This window comes from Triticum aestivum, chromosome 1B (assembly GCF_018294505.1).
Source record: "Triticum aestivum cultivar Chinese Spring chromosome 1B, IWGSC CS RefSeq v2.1, whole genome shotgun sequence".
Classification (NCBI taxonomy): Eukaryota; Viridiplantae; Streptophyta; class Magnoliopsida; order Poales; family Poaceae; genus Triticum; species Triticum aestivum.
The window spans coordinates 535,642,662-535,653,259 of NC_057795.1; positions in this window are offsets into that span (position 1 = coordinate 535,642,662).

The following is a 10,598-nucleotide window of genomic DNA, read 5'->3' on the forward strand; positions in this document are numbered from 1 at the left end:
ATTTGGGACGCCATGGATTTGGGAGGAGGGTTAGGATTAGTGGAACTGCCATAATGTGAATGGATGGGACGACTAGGAGCGAACCGCCGTAGCATTAAAGGATGTGCGGGAAAGAGTAGGAGCCAACTGCCAGCGTGCGAACGGAAGGGTAGTGGATTTCCATTCTCCCATGATACGGGCTTCCGAGAGCCCTTGGATCTAAGATCGAACAGTTGCATGGCGTGATTCTAGACCTATGGGTGAATATCCTATGCTGGAGGGTTATTCTTAAAATTTTCTGCAACTTAGCATGCGACCATTTGATCTCAGATCCAAGGGCTGCCAGCAGCCCGTATCATTGTCGCGCCTACCACGACCGTCGCGTCGCTCGCGCGGTCGCGCCCTTGGAGATTTAACACGGTGCGTTATGCTATCTGATGTTGGCATTGCATACATAGTCATCACTTAGTCACTCATACTACAACAAGGTTGGCTATAAGTGTATTTTTTACTCCTCTCTATCTCTTTCTTCGTACTCCCTCCGTCCCATAATATAAGAACATTTTTGACACTAGTGTAGTGTCAAAAACGTTCTTAGGTGGGTCATAGTGGGAGTAACATAGGTAGTAACATAGATGCCACATATGCAAAAATGTTGATGTGGCAAGTAGTTAATGAGGAGAGAGGCAAATAGAGTAACCTAATGTGTTACCATCACATAGCGCTTTCCAATGCAAAATGAGTGTACAAGACAATAAATAAACATGTGTATGTTACTACACATATGACACTTCCCACTATAAAGGTAGTAACATAGAGTAGTAACGTATGCATGTTACTACTCTAAGTTACTCCCCACTATGACTAGCCTTATATAATGGGACACAGGGAGTACTAGTATTTATTGCATCTGCCAAGAAGTGACCTCTTCCAATGAAATGGTGTTGCTAAGTTTGCTTCATTTAATTAGCTATAGACTCAAAATGGTCTTTTCACCTAGGTACACGCGCTTAGCACCGTTTCTTCCTTGGGTCACCAAACTAGTCTCTCTCTTCTTGATTAACTTGCCACATCAGACTTTATGCCTATGTGGCAAGCTTAAGAACCTGTAGGAGCAAGTAAGTACAATAGTGCACTTTACATGGCATTTTTGCATATGTGGAGGAAAGAGAGGCAAGGAAAAAGTGGAGAAGTGGGCTCTCATGCAAGAGCCAGCATCTACTACTACATGGTGGAGCATTGGGAGAGGCACCTGTATGGAGGTGGTCAGGAATCGGGAGACTCACGTTGGTCGTAGCGCCGCAGTTAAAATGATAATGGCAAGTCAAATCACGAGGCCCCACCTGTCCAGCAGTAACTCGTTGTCAAATCACACAGCCCTACGTTTGCAGCAGCCTACTCCCTCGTCTTCTTGCGTCTCTGTCGAACCGACTAGGCGGAACTGTCCCGCCGCCTACCGGGCAGGAAAAGCCCCGCCCTCGACTTTTAAATAGTATACAATATACTAATTTTGTATCCATGGATTGCGCCGGCCCATGGAGTAAAGCGTCTAGAAAACGGCGGTACACATGTACGGAGTATACAACACGCCCGTCGCGTTCGCGTCGCACCCCAGACGGTCGGTCGGTCTGGCACGCTGCTCTCCGAATGGAACGCGCGTCATATTGCATTCACACACACATGTGGGACGGCAATTGAGAACCGACCATAGGCACACTCCCCGGCCCCGCAAGTCGGGTGACTTAATAGAAGAGGGAGACGAGCGATAGTACTAGAGAAGTGTTGTACTACATTGGTGCCTGGACGATCCCTGCAAGACACGAAAGATTAGTTCCTCCATGCATGTGACCAGACTCCAGCAGACACGCCTGGATTGGCTATCGTCTACATATCGTGCAGGCTGTGTTGTTCATGGCTGTAGTTGTGGTGAGAAATTTAAAAAAAGGTTTCTTGTCATCTCGCAAAATTATGTGTCATGTGCTTCGGATCACTGCGAGGGTTAAACAGCGATAACTGAGATGGGCTAGTCATTGGGGGCACATGCACGAATAGTGACTACTCGGCTGCCATCTAGGTCAAGACGGCTATGTTAATTAGGACATCTATCGACGGACCCCTTTTCTATGAGTTTATCTTTAATTTGAGCTTTGTTCCTCGTCTAGTTTGTCCGTCGGGATTCATGTTGTCTCATTTGGGCAGTAAGGTTATGATTTCTTGTCATGTGGCATTTTTTCGTGTTATATGTTATAATCCGGCACTTCCGATCAAAATGACGACAACTGCGGCTCCGGGCCACGTGCATGAAGACTTCTCAACAGTCATTGACGATGTCAAGCTGGCTCCGGTAGACAAAAGAAAACTAAGTACTACTCCACTATATAGGCATGAGCCTCTGCGCTTGCTTGCCAGTGTTGCTCTCTTCACACTGTCTCGGCCTCTCCAGATCTAAACACGACAGGGGTGGCCACACTCTCTCTCTCTCTCTCTGCTCACCGCTGGTCACAGATCCAGCCGGATCCTCTCCGCAGGGGAAGGTGAGAAGGTGCAACATTCACGCGGTCGTCCTCGGCAATGGCTCTTACCCACTATTGGGCACGTCCCGATCAGCCTGCCTTGCCGTTCTCTCCCAAGAACCACTGGCGAGGGAGGGCCTCCGACCCCTTCTTCCTCGCTACCGTAGTGTGGGCTGATCCGGCCTCCCGCCGCCCACCTAGTGACATCCCGGCGACCATCAGGTATAACTTCCTTCGAAACCGGCCTTGCTCTACTTCCCGAGCTCCTGACATCGCTGCATTTGTAACTTTTACTATTTCTCACGCCCCCTCGTAGATAGGATCGATAGTCTTTTCAAAAACCACCTAATTTTTTTACGTTTAAGAGGTAAAACTAGTTCATGCACTCGAATCTAGTACTAATTGGTTCAAACAAGGAAGAAAGGGGGTGGGGTGAGGGAGGATTTGTTACCTGAATCTAGGACTTGGTCGGAAGAGGAAATAATGGGGGCGAAAAGTAGCAGAGACTGGCTATCCAACTGGTCTCTAGGTCTAATATGGAAATAAAGGGAAATGCAGTACAAACTCAATATAAACCCGATCTATTGGTTGAAAAAGGAAAGAAAGTGGGGACTAGGGGACAAGTCAACAGAGTAAGTCCAGCACTAGATTTGCTAGCCTCACACAATATAAGGTGGCTATACAAAACAAAAATGGGACCAACCCAGATATCCTGTTATGATGTTGTTGCCCCGAGCCACTCTTATGTAATGCCACTGGTAAAATGTAGCAGTCGCACTGTTAAAAGTAAGGACACGTTAAACGAATGTTGTTTTCAATGTATTGCCTCCAGTAATATGAATCAATGGCACTTCTTTACATGTCCTGCTAAAATTTCCCATTAAGATAAGTTGGTTCTTTTCATTAGAAATGCAACTGTCCTGGTCCGCCTACTCTCCCGTGCCCAAAGTAATGTCGTATTTAACGGTTGTCATAGTTAATCCTAATGCCCACACTAATATCTAGCAATGCCACTGCTTTAGAAATTGCTACTGTCCTTGTAGGATTTCCATTCAGATAAGGAACATGCTTCTTTTCATTTGATGCATGTCTCATCACTTGTTAGTCACCCTCATTTCCACCTTTTTTGTGCAAACAGAGATATACATTTCACGCTCGATCTTAGTTGAACTGCACAAATGATATCCAAATTCTAGTTGAGCATTCTAGGAGCTTCACAACCAACCTTGATGTTACTCAACTTTATTGCAACTAATGAAGAAGAAGCTCTGTGGGTTTCGTTTTCTAATGGAAATGGAACCGGGGCTGGAGCCCTTTTCTTAAGAAAAATTGAAGAAGAAGCTGCTAGCTCACGGAACATTGCTTCATTTTAGGTGAACTGCACCAAATGGTCCCATGAATTGAATCATCCATGTTCATGACTGAAAGAGCCAGCTTCAGCATCCCAGTCTAAGCACCCCCTGCCTCCATCCTTGCGACGCACGGTACACCTTGTTTGCCACCTGCTCTACCCTAGTGTCACTGATAAAGTGAAGTAATAATACAATTAAAATAGAGCGAGTGTCATCTCTATAATTTCATTTCCAATGTAAATAAATAAAGTGCTTCTCTTGTTAAAGTATGTTTCATCAACTAGTCCCATTGTTAATGTTTAAGCGTTTCTGCAAACTAGGGTGCTTAATTTTAGTTGATATGTACAAAAATAGAGATTTGAATGTCTCAATGTGCCTCCTTGTACTACTGTTGTACACTGATGTTCATCATTGGCAGAAGGTGTATCTGGGAGACTTGGGACGATGTCCAGTATGAGGCGTACCGTATGAGGTGTTGCAGGGCCCATCTCGCCCTCGCAGCATGGCATACTATGATACTATCGCAAAATGTTCTTCTATTTATTTTGTGTGTTTCATCAACTAGTGCCACTATAATGTAATCACGCTTTTTCATTATTTGTGAAAACAGGGTTATTCAGCTGCATTTTGGTGGAACTGCACAAATGTACGTATGGAACCGGCATATATGCAGAGTGCGAGGTGTGCCAAGTAAAAATTACTGACACCAACCATGCTGCATGCACGCATTGGCATCCACCACAACCAGTGGGATGTGTGGCGCTCTCTGTGGACAGATCTCTCTCAGCAGCAATTCCTCTAACCAAATACTAGTAGCTTATATTGGCAGTTTTCTAGGGAGTACTCTTTTCTGAAAGAAGCACCAATCTATTTTTCTTTATTTGTACACTTTATCACAACTTTGACCCAAAGGTCCAGAGCTATTTTAGGGTGATTGGCGTAGTACTCGGAGTCTGATTATAAGCATGATATTCATTAGCTGTCACACTGATTGTAAGCATGAGCAGGTGGAAGATTAGGTTAGTGCGAAGCTTACCTTAAACCCTACCGCCGCCATTGAAACGAGGCGAGCATCGAGGGAACCGTGGAGAACGTCGGGGAAGCGACGTCGCGCCATCCGGCCTCCTCTTGCGGTGGGAGAACGAATAATCTTGTGGCTCCGGCTGGCTCTGCACCCTCACGAACGGCACACCATACTCGATCGATTCATTATCCTTGGGGTGCTCGACCTTCGACCTGTACGCCCACCACCTCCGCCTGACTATCGCCTCGGGCGAATCTTTCTGCTCCATCGCCCATAGGAGATACTCAATGAAATCGGAGGACTGCGGCGTGACTACCGCTAAGGAGTACATGTACATCGCCGCCCTCATCGCTGTCGTCTCGCTCTTTTGCATACATTGCCACATGGCCCGCACCGTCCTCGAAATCTCCCACTCATTGCCAAACCAACTAAGGATCTCCTTCAACTTGGCTAACTTTGCTTGGTCGCCGCCGGCGATCTGCCTGATTGGCTGTTGCATCCTCTCCATAGATGTCGTTCTGAGTGGTCTGGTGCTAGCTTTGGAAGATGGGAGGAGAGACGGTGGTCTTGCAATAGAGAAGAGGGAGAGGAGAGGAGGTGGTTTTTGAATGGAGATGATGGAGAGGAGAGGAGGTGGTTTTGCAATGGAGAGAAGATCAGAAGAGGGAGAGGCGAGACGGTGGTTTTGGAATGGAGATGATGGAGAGGAGAGGAGATGGTTTTGGAATGGAGATGATGGAGAGGAGAGGAGGTGGTTTTGCGATGGAGAAGATCAGAAGAGGGAGAGGCGAGACGGTGGTTTTGGAATGGAGATGATGGCGAGGAGAGGAGGTGGTTTTGCAATGGAGAAGAGGGAGAGGAGCGTGCGGCAGCGATTTAGGATTGGGCGAGAGGGCCGGCACGCTGTGACTGGATCAAAATCAAAATCAATTTACCCTTCAATTAAGAAAGCGACCCCACATTAACTAGTCTCCCTTTTATTCTGGGTCATAATTGACCACGATTTTTGCACATAAAATATATGTTATACGTTGCAAAAATAATATAATTTGAAAGTACATTTAGATACGAACTAAACGATACAATTTTTGGTGACATGCATTCACATTTTGCTTCTCACATACAGTACGTGGTCGAACTTTGACCCAAAGTACGCAAAACAACAAAAAAATACTTCCAAGACCAGCGCCGCTCTTCCGCTCTTCTCCTCTTAAACCACCGCCGCTCTTCTCCTGTTCCAATCTAAATCCAACGCCGCTCCTCTCCTCTTCCATTTCAAAACCACTGCCCCTCCTCTCCTGTTCCAGTCCAAAACCAGCGTCGCTCCTCTCCCGTTCTAATCCAAAACCAGTGCCGCTCCTCTCCTCTTCCATTCAAAAACCACCACCGGCGAGTGAAGGTGCTATGGAGAAGTAGATCGATGGAGGAGTACAACTGATACGTGAGGATCGCAGACGGCGACCCTGTGAAGCTAGCTAGGATGTTGGAGATACAGTCTTGGTTTGACAACAAGGACCAACTAGCGGCGATGGCGACATCGATGGCCAAATATCTGCAATAGAGCGAAAAGGCAGCGATACTCCCGGAGGGAGTCGCGCCGGAGTACATAGAGCTGCTCCTCTGGGCCATGGAGCAAACAGATTCACCGAATCCGATCGTGAGGGAGCGGTGGTGGGAGTATCGATCCCAGATGGAGCATCCACCAGAGACTGAAGGATCGAGCATCTACAGGGTGCCGTTTGTGAGGGTGTCCTGCCAGAGCGAGCCGGTGGAGTCTTCGTCGACCCCCAACTGCAAGAGAAGAAAAGCAGTTGGCCCGATGACGCTTCCCCGCCATCGTCTCCCTCGCCATTCACATCGTCTCACGGGGCGGCTGTCTGCCGCCGAGGAATAGGAGGGGGCTGCCCCCCTCCTATTGTCAGGAGGAGCTTAGGGTTGTCAGTATTTGCAGGTTGTGAATTGTGTTTTGTGTTGTGTATTTTGCGAGTACTTTCAGATATGAATGTCTTTTGAATTTCAGAGTTGCAGTATTGAAGAATTTTATGAATTCTAGAGATCTATTTTTAGCACTTAAAAATGTAGTTTCATAGGAGTATAAAAGTGCAGACGAGAAGAAACTGCAAGTTTCAGTTTCAGATAAGAAACTGCAAGTTCAGTTTTAGATAAGAAACTGCAAGTTCAGTTTTAGATAAGAAACTGCAACTTTCAGAGGCAGAGCATTTATATTAACACGGCCTTTTCAAACAGGGTTAACATCATGTTGGAAGTTTTATTCGTGGTCGAAAATGGAACTACCAGCCAGTTAACATCATGCTGATCAACATTCATGCATAGCACATCTTCATATGATGCACAGTCAAAATTCCCACACAATGTTGAGTGTGTGAAACAAAGAGAAAACGAGGGATGAAGTTTTGGCAAGTTTTGGACGCGGTTTTGGGCTGCCCCGTCTAGGCTTTCATTTTAACATGCGCAGCCCACGACCTCGGATGGGAGGGCCTGTTTGTATTTTCTTAGGGCCGTCATGTATCGACCGGCCTATGGACCTCCCATCCAAGGTTTTATTTTTGGCAGCCCAATTTATGTATTTTTTTGAAGAAAACGCAGAGGTCCGTTCTATGTTTCTATATAAGAATAGGAACGCTAGGTACAACTTATGTTTCCCTTCTAACTATATTATATATATTTAAATTATTTTATATGCTATTATATATTATTTTTATTGTCATCATATATTTAACAGATACTTACATATGTAAGAAAAACAATATCCCACATCTTAGTAACTTATAAAAATAAATTCTTAACAAATAAAATCCTGGATTATTTTGGCACGAAAATCCTAGTGATTATGTACAAAAGCTTGGTAAGATTTAAGGACGAATGTAATAATATCACTTATTATTTAAATATATTTATAACAAAATACTCAACCCTTTATTATTTTTTGATAACATTGCTGGGCCAACCCAACATTATAATTAGAATCAGCCCAGTAAAATCGTGTATCTAGATAAAGTGCAAATGGCCTATAATTTTTTAGGAAATAAAATAATTGGGCCGCATGAAAGCTACATTAATTGTTCACCCAGCCCAGCCAATGGCTGTAATTCAAAAAAAAGATCAAATTGACTGTAAATTCTACCGCGCAAAAAAAAGACTGTAAATTCTGAAAAAATGGGTTGAATACGTGCCACATTTTTGGAGGCTGAAATGTGGGCCAATAGGTCGAAGCCAACGCAAGTTGTTGTCAATTTAGTCAACAAATGATTCTGGCATGTTAGCCGTTGGATTTACATCCAACAGTCGGCATCCATCTTCAATCTCTCGTCTTCTTCCTCCAGCGCCACCGGGACCACCTCCCACCTCCTGCTGCTAGCAGCTCTGCTTAGCACGCTTCACTATGAAGTGCTACTCCACCGTTGGCCAAGCCATCCCTCCACCCCTTCACACCTCCTATTCTTCTCCACCGACTGCCGAACCACAATACACTAGAACCAGTTAACCCTCGTACACCTCTCCGTCTGCGACTCTACTCCCGCGTCTTCCCATCTCCAGCTCGTTGCTGTCCGGGGCCTCGCCGTTGTCCACCACCTTGGATGTGCTCAGCGTGGCGTGGTCAACATGGTCAACGAACGACACCATCAGAAGTAGACTGTCCATGGAGAGGCTGACAGCTGGGTCCACGGCCGCACACAAGGAAATGCCTCCTTATTACGTGCAAAATAATGATTCCTCCACCTGACATCTAGGACCCACCGGAAGGGCCTCTGTATTTCGCAAAAAAAACGTGCCCCCCGCTGACTTGTCGGACCCACCAGCTATCTTCGCACGCAAGGAAGTGCCTCCTTATTACGCACAAAAAATGAATACTCCCCCTGCCAGCTGGAACCCATCATACTGGGAGGCTGACTTGTGGGCCTACCAAGTTGACGGGGACGGAGGGCTTTGTCAACTTAGTCAATATGAATGATTCTAGCTCCTGTTACCATACGATGTTCATCCAACGGTTGAAGTGCTTCTTCAACCTCTGGTCTTCTTGCTCCAGCCGCCCAAACCAGCGCCGGTCGTGCTGCCTGCTCCTGCCTCCCATGGCCGGATGTGATGCCGCGGAGGCCTCATCGCCCCTTACTACTCCCACCGCTGGCCAGACCATCCCTCTACTCACCCACACCCCCTATTATTCTGCGGAGACAGCAGCCTCACACCGCAGCCGAACCAGTGAACCCTCGTACTCCTCTTCGCGTGGGCATCCACTGCTGCGTCTTCCCCGGCTCCGAGTCGTCCCCTTCCTAGGCCTCGTCGTCGTCCACTGCCTTGGTGCTCTCGACGCGGCGTGGTCAATGTGGTCAAGGAACGACTTCCATCGGACGTGGACTGTACGTGGAGAGGTTGACAGCTAGGTCCACGACCGCAGCAAGGAAGTGCCTCCTTATTACGCGGAAAATAATGATTCCTCCACCTGACAGCGGGGACCCACCGGACGGGCCACCGTATTTCGTGAAAAAAGTTTCCCCCTGACTGTTGGGACCCACCAGCTACATCTTTGCAGGCAAAGAAGTGCATCCGGGCAAAAAAAAACGATTCGCCCCCCTGACTGCTGGGACCCACCAACTACATCATCGCACGCAAGGAAGTGCGTCTGGGAAAAAAATGATTCACCCCCCTAACTGCTGGGACCCACCAGCTACATCTTCACACGCAAAGGAAGTGCGTCGGGGAAAAAAAATGATTCGCCCCTCTGACTGCTGGGACCCACCAGCTACATTTTCACATGCAAGGAAGTGCGTGACAGTTGGGACCCACCTGGTCGAAGCGTACGTAGTGTTGTCATTCTGGTCGCAAACGTGTACGTACATACTTGTCGTTGTAGAAGCGCACACGTGTCATAGTAGAGGCGCGCACGTAGCATGTACACGCACGTACAACGGCCAGGTTGCAAGAAAGAAAATACAGCCACGTATGTGTACATACGGGCGGGGTCTTGAACGCCTACTCGCGCATACATACATGGCTGGGTCGGAACGAAGAAACAGCGTCGTCGTTGTGTTCATTGGGAGGCAACGAAATGCATCGTGTTCATGGGGGAGGCAACGAAATGCATCGTGTTCATCGGGAGGCAACGGAACGCATGGGAGCCAACCGGCTGGGTCGGAACGGAATGTGTGGTCGTGTTCATCGGGAGGGCTTGGACGGAACAAGCGATGGAAATGAGGCCTGGTGTACCGCACAACAGAGGAAACGGCCTTGTGTTCGACTGGCCACGTTCGAAACGGGGTCCTATTGATCGGGAGGGGCCTGGCATACCGGAAAACGGAGGAAACGGACCTCCTACGGTCAAAACAGGGGTCCTGTTGATCGGGAGGGGTGTGGCGTACCGCAAAACGGAGGAAACGGACCTCTTACGGTCGAAACGGGGGTCATGTTGACGGGGAGGGGTGTGGCATACCGCAAAACGGACGAAACGGACCTCCTACGGTCGAAACGGGGGTCCTGTTCATCGGGAGGGGTGTGGCGTACCGCTAAACGGGACTCCACGGAATACTGTTCATCTCCACCGTCGACCTCACCATCCTCCACGGGATACCGTCGACCTCCTCCAGCCTCCACGGGCTCCTGTTCATCCAGTCTCCACCGTGCGCTACTCCACCGGCTACTGTTCAACCACCCCTCCTCGGGCACCCATCCACCGTCTACCGTTCATCCAGCCCTCCACACCATGGGGTCCTG